The sequence below is a fragment of the Papaver somniferum genome, chromosome 3, assembly GCF_003573695.1.
Source record: "Papaver somniferum cultivar HN1 chromosome 3, ASM357369v1, whole genome shotgun sequence".
NCBI lineage: Eukaryota > Viridiplantae > Streptophyta > Magnoliopsida > Ranunculales > Papaveraceae > Papaver > Papaver somniferum.
This window is the reverse complement of record NC_039360.1, coordinates 50452055-50471709: the sequence shown is the minus strand read 5'-3', so window position 1 is coordinate 50471709 and position 19655 is coordinate 50452055.

Genomic DNA, 19655 nt, shown 5'->3' with positions numbered 1-19655 from the left:
TTTATCGAAATATGTGTTGGTAATATTTCGCTTTAGCCAAATTCATCTTTACCTAGTGACGAATGTCATGTTTCAATCACTTTGAAAATTGCTCTGACGAAAAATGGTGTGTGAATAACGGCTATATAAAGTCCTTTGAGAATGTTTCAATGATTGAAATGAGAGTTTAGATTACATAACCATTGGTAGTATATAAGCATTGTTGTGGAAACACATATATGTGTAATTCCTTATTCCTTGAACCAAAGTTTGCGAACTTTGTTGATCAAGAGAAACAGAATGTGGCGTGAGCCAAGTCCGCGAACTGGCGGAAGTTCTCGACCCGGAAATTTCTGCTGGAGTTTGTGATCTCCTTCCGTGAGCTTAAGTCGGCGAATCCAGTCCGTGAACTTGAGTAGGTTATATCTAAAATCGGTTGTTCTTGAACTCATGTTTATATAAACTAAGGAACGCTTTCGCAAACCGTGGATATAAAGTTCATGAAACGATTCGAGTGAATCAAATCGTTTTTGCTTTGATTGTGTCTTGTGCAGTTACATAAGATCTAAGCAACTGAACAACTCTCTAACTAGTTCATTTGAGTCATTTGAACTAGTTATGGTGAAGAAGAATATGGTGGATGTGAAAGTGATCATATGGCTAACCATTTGGTTAACTATTGTTGAACCAACAAATGTTAATGTTTGGGAACGGATACATAAACCCAAAATTGGACATTTCATTTGTGTGTAACAAGCTAAGTTTTCGATCCAATGGTTGAGAAATATTAGGTTGAATCTAATCAGGTTTTCATGTAACGGTAAATATTGAATGCTTTGTTACCAAGCTAACATTGATTGGAAACCCTGATTTTAAAGACTATATAAGGGAGAACTCTAGCAACTGGGAAACCTAATCCCCACACCTTATGTGTGATACTAGTTGCATAAGCTAGAGTCGATTCTCCTTTAACCTTGGGTTTTCTTCTCTAAACCAGGTTAACGACTTAAAGACTTCATTTGGATTGTGAAGCCAGACCGATACTACTTTTCTTGTAGTTGTGTGATCTGATCTTGCTGATTCTATCGTTTTGAGTACGATCGTAACGATTGGCTTGAGATTTATATCTCCGATAGGCTAGATCGAAAAGTAATCACAAACATCTTCGTATCATCGTTTGGGATTCCGCAATATCTTTTTTCGCTGCGTCGATTAAGATTATTGTGAGGTGATTGATAATACTAGGCTTTTCTTCGAGAATATAAGTCTGGGTTATCAATTGGTTCATGTTCACCTTGATTTATCAAAAGAGGGAAAAAAACTCGTAGGTATATTCGTGGGAGACGTATTTATCTATTACTGTAGACTTTTCGGTGTGATACAGATTTGTTTATTAAAGTCTTCGACTTTGGGTCGTAGCAACTCTTAGTTGTGGGTGAGATCAGCTAAGGGAATCAAGTGTGTAGCATCCTGCTGGGATCAGAGGCGTAGGAGCATAACTATACCTTGGATCAGTGTGAGATTGACTGGGGTTCAACTACAGTCCAGACCGAAGTTAGTTTGGAGTAGGCTAGTGTCTGTAGCGGCTTAATACAATGTGTGTTCAATCTGGACTAGGTCCCGGGGTTTTTCTGCATCTGCGGTTTCCTCGTTAACAAAATTTTGGTGTCTGTGTTATTTCTATTCCGCATTATATTTGTTTATTATTGAAATATCACAGGTTGTGTATTGTTCAATCAATTAGAATATCCGACCTTTTGGTTGTTGATTTAAATTTATTGACACTTGCATATTGGTCTTTGGTACCATCAAAGTTATCTCTCTTTGATAAAGACTCGCAGATTTCTATTTGCTTGAGTAAAGATAAAATTGAGAGATTGAGATATAAACTCTTTGATATACTTTTTATCTAGATTGAGTCTGACTGTCTAGTTGATTCTCAAGAAAGTACATTGGAGTTTGTCCATACAGATTTCTAATCGAATTGTTGGGTGTGGTTGTTGTAACCCCGCTTTTTCACAAGTTATTACTTACGGGTATGCATCTCGAGGATTTTTATTATTGCGAGGCAGTGTTTCCCTAAACTGTTTGCTTTCGGTACTAAGGGATTGGTTTCTTCTCCGGTGGGGTGTGTACACGTACAATTTCCTTCCAAAAAAAATACAACAAAAACATTGCAGGCTTCGCAGCAATAAGGACTAGTTTACCGGTCTGACTATATGGTCGGATCCAAGCATCTGAACATTGCTGGATATACATAACTTGTCTTTTCCTGCGTTTTATACTTATTCTACCCAAATTTTGAAGTTAATGAAGGATGAAGTGTGCATCATGACCTAGTGAGGTGTGTATTCGAACCCTGTATCTTTTTTTTTTCTTTCATCTGAAAAGATTAACCGAATACATGTTAAATTGAGAATTTTTCTTGTTGTTTTCTAGATTATAGTACTTGTTAGTTTTTTCATATCCAAAACATAGTTGAACCCTTTCTGGGGTTTTATTTCTTTTAACTGGTCACGATATGACATACAGTGCGGGAAGGTAAGACGGAGACAAAGCCGAATAATCAACAATGACATTTGTAAAAGAAAGTTAAAAAATGAAATCATCTGGGTAATAAACAAGAGGATTCTGTGTAAAGGTAATAATAGTAATGATGTTAATTATGCTGCAGAAACTGTTAGTAGTAGTCTTGTTATGGATGATAGCGTCATAACGCACGAGATACTTAGCCGACTTCCCGTGAAATCACTCATACGATGTAAGTGCGTATGCAAGCACTGGAAGTCGTTAACTCAAGAAGATCCGTACTTTATTCATTTACACCTAATTGGATTGGAAAAAAAAAATTAGGGATGGCTTAAGCCTGTTTTTTTGGCTTTTCTTTTTAACCAAACTTAAAACCCATTGCAAAATGTAAGCTTTTTCTGGACTTTGGGCTGGCTTAAGCCAACCCAAGTCACCATGTAGTTCCGCCAATGATCAAAAACACGTCCATGTCTCTTTCCCATATATAGACTTGTAGATGAGAGCTTGTGCAACTCTGAAAGAGAAATTGTTGGAATCTTGCAACAATTAACAAAACGTTAGATTATCAAATTAATATGTAAAGAACTAATAAACACAACTTTACCGAAAATAACTTGATGAGAGCAGAATCACAGGTTCAACAAGTTGTCCTTAACACTTTAGTTCGCGGAGTCGCCTCTTGTGTGTTTATAAAAATGATTTTCGAATAGTATTTATAGGAGAAGATCATATAAAACAAGTTTCTTGTAAAAAAAATCAAAAACGAAAAAGGAATTCTCCAATAACTAAAACACTTCAGAACATTATTTTTAGAATTAATTTCCTAAAGAAAAATTAGCAAAAATAATATGGAGCAGACACACGACTTGCTGTATGGTGTCCATGCACATTTCATGGGATGGGCCATGTATCTAGAGGCTTTTTATTATTGCGAGGTAGTGTTTCCCTAACCAGTTCGCTTTCGGTACCAAAAGATTGGTTTCTTCTCAGGTGGGGTGTGTACACGTGCAATTTCCTTCCAAAAAAAATAAAATAAAAACCATTGCAGGCTTCACAACATTAAGGAATAGTTTACCGGTCTGACTATATGGTCGGATCCGGGCATCTTAACATTGTTGTATATATACATAACTTGTCTTTTCCTACGGTTTATACTTCTGCTACCCAAATTTTGAAGTTAATGAAGAATGAAGCGTACATCAAGACCTAGTGAGGTATTTATTTGAACCCGTTTATTTTTCCCCTGAACAAATTAACCGAATACATGTTTAATTGAGAATTTTTCTTGTTGTTTTCTAGATTATAGTACTTGTTATTTTTTTTGCATCTCCAAAACACAGTTGAACTCTTTCTAGCGTTTTATTTCTTTTAACTGGTCAGGATATGCCATACAGTGCGGGAAGGTAAGACGAAGACGGTGCGGGATAACCAACAACGACCTTTGTATAAGAAAGTTAAAAAACGAAATCATCTGGGTAAGAAACAAGAGGTTCCGCGTAGAGGTAATAACAGTAATGATGTTAATTATGTTGCAGACCCTGTTAGTAGTAGTCTTGTTATGGATGATAGCGTCATAACGTACGAGATACTTAGCCGACTTCCGATGAAACCACTCATGCAAGGTAAGTGCCTATGCAAGCACTGGAAATTTTCAATTCAAGAAGATCCGTACCTTAATCGATCAAAAACATGTCCATCTCTCTTTGACATATATCGAATTATAGATGAGCGCTTGTGCAACTCTGAAAGAGAAACTGTTGGAATATTGCAACAATTAAAAACATGTTAGTAATATGTAAAGAACCGAATCAACACAACTCTACCAGAAACAACTTGACGAGGGAAGAATCACAGGTTCAACAAGTTTTCCTTAACACATTAGTTCATGGAGTCGCCTCTTGTGTGTTTTTAAAACAGATTTTCGAGTAGTATTTATAGGAGAAGATTACTTGTATATCAAGTAAGATTTAGGTTTCCGTATAAAACAAGTTTCTTGTAAAATAAATCAAAAACAAAAAAGAAATTCTCCTATAAATAAAACACTTAAGAAAATTATTTTTGGAATTAGTTTCCGAAAGAAAAATTAGCAAAAACAATATCGAGTAGACACACGACTTGTTGCAAGGTGTACATGCACATTTCATGGGTTGGGCCATGTATCTCGACGATTTTTATTATTGCGAGGCAGTGTTTCCCTAAACAGTTTGCTTTAGGTACTAAGGGATTGATTTCTTCTTCGGTGGGGTGTGTACACACACAGTTTCCTTTCACAAAAAATACAATAAAAACCATTGCAGGCTTCACAACATTAAGGTGTAGTTTACCGGTCTGACTATATGGCCGGATCTGGGCATGTGAACATTGTTGTATATACATAACTTATCATTTCCTGCGTTTTATACTTCTTCTACCAAAATTTTGAATTTAATAAAGCATGAAGCGTCCATCAAGACCTAGTGAGGTATGTATTTGAACCCTATTTCTTTCTTTTTTTTCTTTCATCTAAACAAATTAACCGAAAAGATGTTCAATTGAGAATTTTTCTTGTTGTTTTCTAGATTATGGTACTTGTTAGTTTCTTTCATCTCCAAAACATAGTTGAACTCATCCTAGGGATTTATTTATTTTAACTGGTCACGATATGCCATACAGTGCGGGAAGGTAAGACAGAGACATAATAGGATAATCAACAACGACCTTTGTAAAAGAAAGTTAAAAAAACAAAATCGTATGGGAAAGAAACAAGAGGATTCTTTGTGGAGGTAATAATAGTAATGATGTTAATTGTGTTGCAGAACCTGTTAGTAGTAGTCTTGTTATGGATGATAGCATCATAACGCACGAGATACTTAGCCGACTTCCCGTGAAATCACTCATGCGATGTAAGTGCGCATGCAAGCACTGGAAGTCGTTAATTCAAGAAGATCCTTATTTTATTCATTTACACCTTAATGGATCAAAAATACGTCCATATCTCTTTGCCATATATCGAATTGTAGATGAGCGCTTGTGTAACTCTGAAAGAGAATTTGTTGGAATCTTGCAACAATTAATAACACGTATGTAATATGTAAAGAACTGAATCAACACAACTCTACCGAAAACAACTTGACGAGGGAGGAATCACAGGTTCAACAAGTTTTGCTTAACACATTAGTTCATGGAGTCGCCTCTTGTGTGGTTTTAAAACAGATTTTCGAGTAGTACTTATAGGAGAAGATTACTTGTAAATCAAATAAGTTTTAGGTTTCCGTATAAAACAAGTTTCTTGTAAAACAAAATCAAAAATAAAAAAGGAATATCCTATAAATAAAAAACTTAAGACAATTATATTTGGAATTAATTTCCTAAAGAAAAATTAGCAAAAACAATATCGAGTAGATACACGACTTGGTGTATGGTGTACACACACATTTCATGGGTTGGGCCATGTATCTTGAGGTTTTTTATTATTCCGAGGCAGTGTTTCCCTAAACAGTTTGCTTTCGGTACTAAGGGATTGGTTTCTTCTCCGGTGGGGCGTGTACACACACAGTTTCCTTTCCAAAAAAAAAATACAATAAAAACCATTGCAGGCTTCGCAGCATTAAGGTGTAGTTTACCGGTCTGACTATATGGTCGGATCTGGGAACATAAACATTGTTGTATATACATAACTTATCTTTTCCTGCGTTTTATACTTCTACTACCCAAATTTTGAAGTTAATAAAGGATGAAGCGTCTATCAAGACCTAGTGAGGTATGTATTTTCTAGATTATGTATTCTGAACAAATTTACCGAATAGATGTTGAATTGAAAATTTTTCTTGTTGTTTTCTAGATTATAGTACTTGTTAGTTTATTTCATCTCCAAAACTCAGTTGCACTCTTTCTAGGGATTTATTTATTTTAATTGGTCACGATATGCCATACAGTGCGGGATGTAAGACAGAGACAGAGCAGGATAATCAACAACGACCTCATAAAAGAGAGTTAAAAAACGAAATCGTATGGGTAATAAACAAGAGGATTCTTTGAGGAGGTAATAATAGTAATGATGTTAATTATGCTGCAGACCCTGTTAGCAAGAGTCTTGAATGGATGATAGCGTTATAATGTACGAGATACTTAGCCGACTTCCGGTGAAATCACACATTGTGGATGGGGAAAAACGATTTGTTGGTTTCTAAGGAATTGAGGAGACGACCGTACGGAGGAGACTCCTCGAACCGAGCGAAATGTTAAACCTCACACAGATGCACCGCTGCAAAGGGGGTGCTTTAGATTCGATAGATCAATCTGTAGTACTCCATCCTAAATCAAGACAATGACCGTTCCAGAGTAAATTCGGTCACAAGAGAGGATGGGTTGATCTGTAGGAGGGAAGCTGAGAAATGTGCGGAATCAATGGTAATCAAAGATTGCGTGTGTGTGAATTCTGAATATGATAAGATCTGAGTGATTGAAATTGCTCAATTGAGAGTAGTTGCTCAATTGATGAATTGATGATCTCGTGTTGTCAGTTTGACGTAAGATTGATGATACTGATGATGTCGATGATTCAATCATGATTCAGAGACTTATTTATATTGCTGGAATTTTAGACACCATGAATCCATGAAGTGTGACAGTTGATGGAATCAAGGAGTGGGGAAGTGGAGATCGTGTTTGAAACCAGTTGCTCAACGTGTGGAGACTTAGTCGATTTTCCACCCACTACCTCGTGAATTCTTTCAACTGATTGCACGACTTGCTCACATTCCATCGTGTGTTTGACCACACGTGCCATAGACCGCTAGACCAAAACCCTAAGTGATATCCCCCCAAGTGACACGATTGACGTCTCGTGGCATGTTAGTCAATTGATGATTTCGTGGTTTGATGGGACGATGAGTCCATGTAGTTGCTGAGTTGAACATGATGTTCTGAAACTCATGAATTGAACATGTCATGAGACAGAGGTATAGTTCTTACGATGAAGTGAGCAAGTATTGCTCATTCGATGGATCGTTGAATATTGATTGTTGAACCAATATTCCTTGGTTTGAGAAAATATTCATCATCCGAGCAAGTATTGCTCATGTGATGAATTATTGAATATTTGATCGTCTGAGCATGTGTTGCTCATCTGATGGATTATTGGCAGCGTCACAAAAATATTAATTAGAATACTGGTCGTTGAACCGAGCATAATTAATAAAATTAATGACCATGAGGCCGTCGTAAAATTATTAAGGTTGGATCAATTGATGAATTCATGGTTCGTCAGAAGTTTAACCATGGGACGAAGGAGGAAGCGACTACATGGGACCATGGATTGACCATGTAGTGTCCATATGCTCACGTGAGAAAATACAAAGAACTCCTGAAGAGTTGACGATTTGTTGGTGGAAGAATGATTAAATGTTGGCTTAATCATTTATTCAAAATACTCGTCTGAGCCTTAGGTGAGAAAACCTAATTAATTACGACGAGGCGAGGGACCGACTGTTGTAGTTTTGAAAGTGGTAGTAAAAGTTCGTTGCTCGGACTTGTAAAGATTAAAGTTTTCCAAAATAATAAATATATACACAATAATTGTCACAATGGGCGAGAGATACTGGGACTAAAGATTCGGCCATTTTTCATTTTCAAGTGGTTCAGAATTTAATTCTAGGCGATTATAGTTCAAAACAAAACAAATATTAACTCTAGTTTATTGCCAAGATAGATTTTATAAAATATTACTTGTATTTCTTAAGCATGGCATATCAAAAATCCCTAGGACTAAGCATAAACCATCAAATGAAATCACAAATAAGTAATTAAAATCTTAATTCAATTAAGATTGGTGCAAAAAGTAAATATAGAATTAAATAAAATTACCCCAAGTATGAAGTTTGGCCTCCTCCGTCGTCCCAGTGTTGGGTTTTAGCTCATCATAGTAAAAATGCTCTCAAAATAATTATTTATTGCTCAAAAAGTTGTTTACAAATGATAAAAATGAGTAAAACAATTGAACAGAAAAATCGCAACAGAAATAACTGTTGCAAAGGCGCTGTTCAGCTGTTACAAAAAGAACGATAAATGATAACTGCTGTTGTACGAAGAACTACGACCCACGGGTGTGCGTCTTAGACACTGTTGATAAACGACTGCTTCTGCGAGTCCGTTCTTCGTGTTCTTCATCTTCATCAATGGCAGCAGCAGCAGCAGAGAGAAATCATGGTTCTCGATCTGCAGCGTTCCTTCTCTCCTCCCAACTCTCGACAGCCTTCTAGTCGACCCAAAGATCTTATTTATACCTAACAGGAGCATTTAATCTCTCGCAATAACTCATAGTGATTTCTTTTTATTCGGCTTTGAAGAAAATATTATTTTCCAGATTTTCTTCCTATTTTTTGCTCCTGCACGCGTATGCTTGTGTATATATTCCTCTGTTAATCTCCTCCACACTTCGTACAGGTCCATACACGTTCCAACATGTTCATCGAGTCATCAAAACACGTTCAAACTCTGAAAAACCCGTGAAATATTCTTCCCGAGGAAGTGTTGCTCTGTTCACTTCTTGCGAGTTATTTAGCCAAATTTGATCAACCTAAAGACCCATGTCATTCCTGTCTAGCCCATTAGAAGATACCCAATGAGTTTCAGCCATTGAATCTCTTTGTAGATCGTTCAAAAATCGAAACAAAAATCTGCCAGAACCTGTTCTTGGTTTCCCGCCATTTCTCAAAATTTGAATTTTTGAGAACAAAATGTCCTCCCCCTAATCCTGTACGGGTGTCCCTTTAGCAATTTGGCTGAAATAGTAATTCTTGGGTGGAAATAGTAATTTTTTTGGGTTCCTCTGGGACATTTCTGGTGCATTTCTGGGGTGCCTTTAGTACTTTTCTCCGGGGTGTAAATCATCACTTTTTTGAGCAACTCTTTCCACAGAAGGGTATTTTCTCCAAAAACACCTAAACAAACATAAAAACACCGTAATAAGAACAAATGGGTACTAACAAAATACACAAAAGAGATGAAAATAGTCACATAAATGTGTCTATCAAATACCCCCAAACTTATTATTTGCTAGTCCTCGAGCAAAATTTATTCTTGAAAAGTGACCGAGTTAATCTCGGGTGGGTTTATCAGAGGTGTACCCACAAAAACCAATACACCAGACCCTAGCTATCTACGCAGAACCTTGGAAAGCACTAAAGAACCTCCTTGGTTGGCATACAATTATTGACTCTAAGAGGAAGAACCCTGATGCGAAATTCCAATTGCTGTACACGAGTTTGCACTCAAGCATACTAAAATTCATATAAGTGACAGAGCTCTACTAAGATAGTTTCACGATGGACATCATACTCGGAGTCAGACTAATCACATGAAAAGATTAAGAAGATGGAAAAAGAAAATGTAGATGGTTGAAAAGTGAACGGTGTTTCCCATATCTGTCTGAAGGCCTCTGCCAAGGTGAACCTAACCTAAATGACTGAGATACCGGTCTGACTAATATTAACACAACTGGTATATACAAGGGAACCAGTGGTCAATAACTTAAATCTAGATCAACAAACTGGCAAATACAAGGGAACCAGCAGTTGACTACACATAACAATAACCATTTTTTTTTCTTTCATAACGGCATGAATAGATCTTTTGGATCCAAGCGCATGCTTCTTGTCAGCAGATTACACGATAGTTCCCACGGGTCCTGCATTCCACGCTTGCTTAGGCGACGGAAACAGGGAGAACACACGCATATTGCTATCCAAGTGTTAATACTTATTCCGATTGGTCTAACTGGTCCGGTCTTTTTTTTTTTTTTTTTTTTTTTTGAAAAGGTAACTCAGTCACTCTATTTCACCCTAGCAAAGGTAACAACTTGAATCGTGTGCCCCACCAAATCACTTGAAATAAAAGAAAACTAAAAATAGAAAGTGAAAAGGACTGACGAGATATGGCGAAACTATCATGTTATTTCTAACACCTGAGCTCTGTGCTTTTATGAATAGACTCTATAGATGTTTCCATCTAGTCAGATTGGTTCCTCAACTCCTAAAACAAAAATGTTTCCATCCACTTAGATTGGTTAGTGCTATCCTAAATACGCATAAATTTCTAGGCTCTGGAGTTTATTTATTGCAACTAAAAAGTTTCTCCCATACCCCCAAACTTAAATCTAACATTGTCCTCAATGTTCTAAAGATGAAACTAAAAGCATGAACAAGGAGAAACTGTTACCATTTGAAGCGAAAGAGTTAAGGAAAGATATTACCGTGTTGGATGAGATTGGGTTACCTCCCAAGAAGTGCTAAGTTTAAAGTCTTCAGCCAGACGTAGGAAAGGTTTAGTCAACTCGAACCGTATAACAGTAGCCGGAATAACTGTGGGTCTTTAAAACCAAAAAGAGCTGACAAAAGGAAACTACAGTGAACCAACGAAATGAACATGTACTGCATACCCTTATCTAGTTTCCTGATGAAGATACCTATGTCCCATTGTGGTTCAGGTTCAGGTTCTATGAAAGGATCTTGATAGAAAATTTTCATTGGATGCACTTCCTCATAGCTAAGATCCAACAGTTCAGGTTTAAAAGTCTGGAAAAACTCAATTAAAATAATAACAACCTGAATAAATGGGGATCCTTAAAGTCAATCAGATTTGACTTACACAGCTGACCACAAAGAGAGTGGTGGTCTTCCTTAAACAGATGTGTCGACCCTAATCTCCTAAAGTAATTAGGTTTAGTCTCACAACTTAATATTCGACACATTTGGAATATAAACGTTCCCACAGTTGGAAGAAAAACTATTTGGTGGGAAAACAAATTCAATCTGGGGATCATAGCCTGGGCAAACCACATCAACCAGAGGATGGGTTTCTAACGACTGAACTTCTTCCTGGACATCATTAGGGGGAAAACGAGTATGAAGGTAATCTTGTAAAATGGTCGAGGCACAGATATCAAGTCCTAAGTGTAGGGACTTTCTGAGAGTTAAAGGTAAGGCACTAGGGAAGTGATAATCACCCCCAAACTTAGAGTTTTCAGTGTCTCTAGATAGACCTCTAATTATTTCTTGAATTTTCGTATCTTCAGAGTCCTTAAAATATTCAAGAGATTTTTTAAGTTATTATCAGGTAGTGCATCTTTACTCATCTCTACGGGTCTATCTTCTTCTTCCAAGACTATTGTTTCTAAGTCGTTAGACTCTAAAACAGTATTTTCGAAATGAACCCGTTCCTCTAAACCACTATCGGCTTCGTAATCAAAAGGAAAATCTAATCGTCCCTAATCAAATCCTCGTCCTTTTGAATAGGTGAATAATCATAAAAATTATTTGGATTTGAACTAGAAATAATATAATCACTATACAGCTCAATTGGATTACTAGACTCCTGATCACTATGCCTACATATTTCAGATTCTTCATTACTGCTATCCTCATCATCTAGTACGAAGATGATTGAACCTTATCTAAATAAGTAGTGTCTTTTATTCTAACCTCGTCCTCTAAATTAGGAAATATTCACTATTTACATCAAGGGTAAAATTGGAAACACTATTTTGGAAATTTAGATCTTTTAGAGAAGTTCTATTCTGGGTCTCTAACAAAAGATTTTGGGCCGACTCACATGAATTCCTTATGGTATCGTGTATAGAAGGTTCACTCATGGGTGCATTTTGTTTATTCATTTCTAACACAAACCTATTTGTATTCTCAGTTAATTGTTTGAGAGACTCTTCTAGAGGAAGAACAGGTTCAGAAGGATCATAATAGGGACTAGTTTTCAATAGTTTGATTGTATCCTCTAGAGACGAAGAACTAGTACTATAATCTTCTTGCTCGTAAGACTGATGCATGTGTGGATAGTAATTGAGCTCACCGGGGTATGACCCATATCCTTCTAAAGGATGGCGTTCCCAACCACTATTCCCAACATGGTCATAAAAAGGATGATGTCCATATTCAAATTCAGGTCGATACTCATTGTATTGGCTTCTATCATACCAGTTCGACATTCTTAATTGCAAGGGAATTCTACACAACCACAAACAAGGCCGACTCGACTCCACCAAAACAAACCTAAAGATTTCTAGCAAACAAAAAGCATGATGGCTCCACTTAGATTGTTTCTAGACCAGCTTCTATCTTTCGAAAGGGAATTCGTTGCAATTTGAGCAAACCCCTCTGGAATCAATCCGAGTCAAAGTAAGTAGAACTAAGGCGAGGGAAGCTCAGTGGAGCTTTGATACCCAATGCCTCATCGCTATCACAAGGCGGCGCGGCGCAGTCACGCATTCAACTCACAGAAACCATCATGAACTTTGGAGTGTGCTTAAAGAGCAAGCAATATTTTCGAACGAGTTTCCTATTAAGCTCGTTACCCTATCGGTCTCGTTCTATTCCAAATTTTAAGCTTGGGTTCGCGTTAGGTTTCGTTTTCCTAAGGCGGGCAAGAAGAGAACGGTGATGAAATCCGAACCCTTATCTTGTTTAGGCCAGTCCTTTCCCTTTACTAGGAAAATAAAGACATTCTGGTTCGTCCTCAAACAATTATCACCTTAAGGCAGACAGTAACCCGCTTGCAGGAGATTCGGGTGTTTCGATTGGACTTACCTCCCGTACCAGACGGGCGATGAACCGTTGTCGTCGACTCGGGCCACGACTCCTATGCCGTGTGCGAACCCGAGGGGCCGAGATGATATAGTAATCGTCGTCCTTCCCTGCACACAGTTTACATAATAATTTTTTTTTTTTAATATAATACCCTTCCGTAGGGTTAAAAAAAAAAAGTCCAATTTTAAAGTCCAAAGTCCAAATAAATAAATAAAAAAAAATTACAGTTTTCCTCACACACTCTAAAAAATTAAAAATTAAATCCTAAAATTGTCCTTTTTTTTCTCTTTTCGCTTTTCGCTTTAAGCTTTTTCCTCTCCAAGTCCTTAGTTTTCACTTTGAACCTGCAAAATAAAGACAAAAAGAAACGTAAAAAGGAACAAACAATTCTAAAAAAAAATAATAAACCTAAAAAAATAAATCAATCTATATACAAATCCGCGTCGGCGGCGCCATTTTGTTGTAGTTTTGAAAGTGGTAGTAAAAGTTCGTTGCTCGGACTTGTAAAGATTAAAGTTTTCCAAAATAATAAATATATACACAATAATTGTCACAATGGGCGAGAGATACTGGGACTAAAGATTCGGCCATTTTCATTTTAAGTGGTTCAGAATTTAATTCTAGGCGATTATAGTTCAAAACAAAACAAATATTAACTCTAGTTTATTGCCAAGATAGATTTTATAAAATATTACTTGTATTTCTTAAGCATGGCATATCAAAAATCCCTAGGACTAAGCATAAACCATCAAATGAAATCACAAATAAGTAATTAAAATCTTAATTCAATTAAAATTAGTGCAAAAAGTAAATATAGAATTAAATAAAATTACCCCAAGTATGAAGTTTGGCCTCCTCCGTCGTCCCAGTGTTGGGTTTTAGCTCATCATAGTAAAAATGCTCTCAAAATAATTAGTTATTGCTCAAAAAGTTGTTTACAAATGATAAAAATGAGTAAAACAATTGAACAGAAAAATCGCAACAGAAATAACTGTTGCAAAGGCGCTGTTCAGCTGTTACAAAAAGAACGATAAATGATAACTGCTGTTGTACGAAGAACTACGACCCACGGGTGTGCGTCTTAGACACTGTTGATAAACGACTGCTTTGCGAGTCCGTTCTTCGTGTTCTTCATCTTCATCAATGGCACAGCAGCAGCAGAGAGAAATCATGGTTCTCGATCTGCAGCGTTCCTTCTCTCCTCCCAACTCTCGACAGCCTTCTAGTCGACCCAAAGATCTTATTTATACCCAACAGGAGCATTTAATCTCTCGCAATAACTCATAGTGATTTCTTTTTATTCGGCTTTGAAGAAAATATTATTTTCCAGATTTTCTTCCTATTTTTTGCTCCTGCACGCATATGCTTGTGTATATATTCCTCTGTTAATCTCCTCCACACTTCGTACAGGTCCATACACGTTCCAACATGTTCATCGAGTCATCAAAACACGTTCAAACTCTGAAAAACCCGTGAAATATTCTTCCCGAGAAAGTGTTGCTCTGTTCACTTCTTGCGAGTTGTTTATCCAAATTTGATCAACCTAAAGACCCATTTCATTCCTGTCTAGCCCATTAGAAGATACCCAATGAGTTTCAGCCATTGAATCTCTTTGTAGATCGTTCAAAAATCGAAACAAAAATCTGCCAGAACCTGTTCTTGGTTTCCCGCCATTTCTCAAAATTTGAATTTTTGAGAACAAAATGTCCTCCCCCTAATCCTGTACGGGTGTCCCTTTAGCAATTTGGCTGAAATAGTAATTCTTGGGTGGAAATAGTAATTTTTCTGGGTTCCTCTGGGACATTTCTGGTGCATTTCTGGGGTGCCTTTAGTACTTTTCTCCGGGGTGTAAATCATCACTTTTTTGAGCAACTCTTTCCACAGAAGGGTATTTTCTCCAAAAACACCTAAACAAACAAAAAACACCGTAATAAGAACAAATGGGTACTAACAAAATACACAAAAGAGATGAAAATAGTCACATAAATGTGTCTATCAAATACCCCCAAACTTATTATTTGCTAGTCCTCGAGCAAAATTTATTCTTGAAAAGTGACCGAGTTAATCTCGGGTGGGTTTATCAGAGGTGTACCCACAAAAACCAATACACCAGACCCTAGCTATCTACGCAGAACCTTGGAAAGCACTAAAGAACCTCCTTGGTTGGCATACAATTATTGACTCTAAGAGGAAGAACCCTGATGCGAAATTCCAATTGCTGTACACGAGTTTGCACTCAAGCATACTAAAATTCATATAAGTGACAGAGCTCTACTAAGATAGTTTCACGATGGACATCATACTCGGAGTCAGACTAATCACATGAAAAGATTAAGAAGATGGAAAAAGAAAAATGTAGATGGTTGAAAAGTGAACGGTGTTTCCCATATCTGTCTGAAGGCCTCTGCCAAGGTGAACCTAACCTAAATGACTGAGATACCGGTCTGACTAATATTAACACAACTGGTATATACAAGGGAACCAGTGGTCAATAACTTAAATCTAGATCAACAAACTGGCAAATACAAGGGAACCAGCAGTTGACTACACATAACAATAACCATTTTTTTTCTTTCATAACGGCATGAATAGATCTTTTGGATCCAAGCGCATGCTTCTTGTCAGCAGATTACACGATAGTTCCCACGGGTCCTGCATTCCACGCTTGCTTAGGCGACGGAAACAGGGAGAACACACGCATATTGCTATCCAAGTGTTAATACTTATTCCGATTGGTCTAACTGGTCCGGTCTTTTTTTTTTTTTTTTTTTTTTTTGAAAAGGTAACTCAGTCACTCTATTTCACCCTAGCAAAGGTAACAACTTGAATCGTGTGCCCCACCAAATCACTTGAAATAAAAGAAAACTAAAAATAGAAAGTGAAAAGGACTTGACGAGATATGGCGAAACTATCATGTTATTTCTAACACCTGAGCTCTGTGCTTTTATGAATAGACTCTATAGATGTTTCCATCTAGTCAGATTGGTTCCTCAACTCCTAAAACAAAAATGTTTCCATCCACTTAGATTGGTTAGTGCTATCCTAAATACGCATAAATTTCTAGGCTCTGGAGTTATTTATTGCAACTAAAAAGTTTCTCCCATACCCCCAAACTTAAATCTAACATTGTCCTCAATGTTCTAAAGATGAAACTAAAAGCATGAACAAGGAGAAACTGTTACCATTTGAAGCGAAAGAGTTAAGGAAAGATATTACCGTGTTGGATGAGATTGGGTTACCTCCCAAGAAGTGCTAAGTTTAAAGTCTTCAGCCAGACGTAGGAAAGGTTTAGTCAACTCGAACCGTATAACAGTAGCCGGAATAACTGTGGGTCTTTAAAACCAAAAAGAGCTGACAAAAGGAAACTACAGTGAACCAACGAAATGAACATGTACTGCATACCCTTATCTAGTTTCCTGATGAAGATACCTATGTCCCATTGTGGTTCAGGTTCAGGTTCTATGAAAGGATCTTGATAGAAAATTTTCATTGGATGCACTTCCTCATAGCTAAGATCCAACAGTTCAGGTTTAAAAGTCTGGAAAAACTCAATTAAAAATAATAACAACCTGAATAAATGGGGATCCTTAAAGTCAATCAGATTTGACTTACAGCTGACCACAAAGAGAGTGGTGGTCTTCCTTAAACAGATGTGTCGACCCTAATCTCCTAAAGTAATTAGGTTTAGTCTCACAACTTAATATTCGACACATTTGGAATATAAACGTTCCCACAGTTGGAAGAAAACTATTTGGTGGGAAAAAAATCACATCTGGGGATCATAGCCTGGGCAAACCACATCAACCAGAGGATGGGTTTCTAACGACTGAACTTCTTCCTGGACATCATTAGGTTCGGGAAAACGAGTATGAAGGTAATCTTGTAAAATGGTCGAGGCACAGATATCAAGTCCTAAGTGTAGGGACTTTCTGAGAGTTAAAGGTAAGGCACTAGGGAAGTGATAATCACCCCCAAACTTAGAGTTTTCAGTGTCTCTAGATAGACCTCTAATTATTTCTTGAATTTTCGTATCTTCAGAGTCCTTAAAATATTCAAGAGATTCTTTAAGTTATTATCAGGTAGTGCATCTTTACTCATCTCTACTCTCTATCGGGTCTATCTTCTTCTTCCAAGACTATTGTTTCTAAGTCGTTAGACTCTAAAACAGTATTTTCGAAATGAACCCGTTCCTCTAAACCACTATCGGCTTCGTAATCAAAAGGAAAATCTATCGTCCCTAATCAAATCCTCGTCCTTTTGAATAGGTGAATAATCATAAAAATTATTTGGATTTGAACTAGAAATAATATCACTATACAGCTCAATTGGATTACTAGACTCCTGATCACTATGCCTACATATTTCAGATTCTTCATTACTGCTATCCTCATCATAGTACGAAGATGATTGAACCTTATCTAAATAAGTAGTGTCTTTTATTCTAACCTCGTCCTCTAAATTAGGAAAATTCACTATTTACATCAAGGGTAAAATTGGAAACACTATTTTGGAAATTTAGATCTTTTAGAGAAGTTCTATTCTGGGTCTCTAACAAAAGATTTTGGGCCGACTCACATGAATTCCTTATGGTATCGTGTATAGAAGGTTCACTCATGGGTGCATTTTGTTTATTCATTTCTAACACAAACCTATTTGTATTCTCAGTTAATTGTTTGAGAGACTCTTCTAGAGGAAGAACAGGTTCAGAAGGATCATAATAGGGACTAGTTTTCAATAGTTTGATTGTATCCTCTAGAGACGAAGAACTAGTACTATAATCTTCTTGCTCGTAAGACTGATGCATGTGTGGATAGTAATTGAGCTCACCGGGTATGACCCATATCCTTCTAAAGGATGGCGTTCCCAACCACTATTCCCAACATGGTCATAAAAAGGATGATGTCCATATTCAAATTCAGGTCGATACTCATTGTATTGGCTTCTATCATACCAGTTCGACATTCTTAATTGCAAGGGAATTCTACACAACCACAAACAAGGCCGACTCGACTCCACCAAAACAAACCTAAAGATTTCTAGCAAACAAAAAGCATGATGGCTCCACTTAGATTGTTTCTAGACCAGCTTCTATCTTTCGAAAGGGAATTCGTTGCAATTTGAGCAAACCCCTCTGGAATCAATCCGAGTCAAAGTAAGTAGAACTAAGGCGAGGGAAGCTCAGTGGAGCTTTGATACCCAATGCCTCACGCTATCACAAGGCGGCGCAGTCACGCATTCAACTCACAGAAACCATCATGAACTTTGGAGTGTGCTTAAAGAGCAACAATATTTTTCGAACGAGTTTCCTATTAAGCTCGTTACCCTATCGGTCTCGTTCTATTCCAAATTTTAAGCTTGGGTTCGCGTTAGGTTTCGTTTTCCTAAGGCGGGCAAGAAGAGAACGGTGATGAAATCCGAACCCTTATCTTGTTTAGGCCAGTCCTTTCCCTTTACTAGGAAAATAAAGACATTCTGGTTCGTCCTCAAACAATTATCACCTTAAGGCAGACAGTAACCCGCTTGCAGGAGATTCGCGGGTGTTTCGATTGGACTTACCTCCCGTACCAGACGGGCGATGAACCGTTGTCGTCGACTCGGGCCACGACTCCTATGCCGTGTGCGAACCCGAGGGGCCGAGATGATATAGTAATCGTCGTCCTTCCCTGCACACAGTTTACATAATAATTTTTTTTTTTTTAATAATAATACCCTTCCGTAGGGTTAAAAAAAAAAAAGTCCAATTGTTTAAAGTCCAAAGTCCAAAATAAATAAATAAAAAAAAATTACAGTTTTCCTCACACACTCTAAAAAATTAAAAATTAAATCCTAAAATTGTCCTTTTTTTCTTCTCTTTTCGCTTTTCGCTTTAAGCTTTTTCCTCTCCAAGTCCTTAGTTTTCACTTTGAACCTGCAAAATAAAGACAAAAAGAAACGTAAAAAGGAACAAACAATTCTAAAAAAAAAATATAATAAACCTAAAAAAATAAATCAATCTATATACAAATCCGCGTCGGCGGCGCCATTTTGTTGTAGTTTTGAAAGTGGTAGTAAAAGTTCGTTGCTCGGACTTGTAAAGATTAAAGTTTTCCAAAATAATAAATATATACACAATAATTGTCACAATGGGCGAGAGATACTGGGACTAAAGATTCGGCCATTTTTCATTTTTAAGTGGTTCAGAATTTAATTCTAGGCGATTATAGTTCAAAACAAAACAAATATTAACTCTAGTTTATTGCCAAGATAGATTTTATAAAATATTACTTGTATTTCTTAAGCATGGCATATCAAAAATCCCTAGGACTAAGCATAAACCATCAAATGAAATCACAAATAAGTAATTAAAATCTTAATTCAATTAAAATTAGTGCAAAAAGTAAATATAGAATTAAATAAAATTACCCCAAGTATGAAGTTTGGCCTCCTCCGTCGTCCCAGTGTTGGGTTTTAGCTCATCATAGTAAAAATGCTCTCAAAATAATTAGTTATTGCTCAAAAAGTTGTTTACAAATGATAAAAATGAGTAAAACAATTGAACAGAAAAATCGCAACAGAAATAACTGTTGCAAAGGC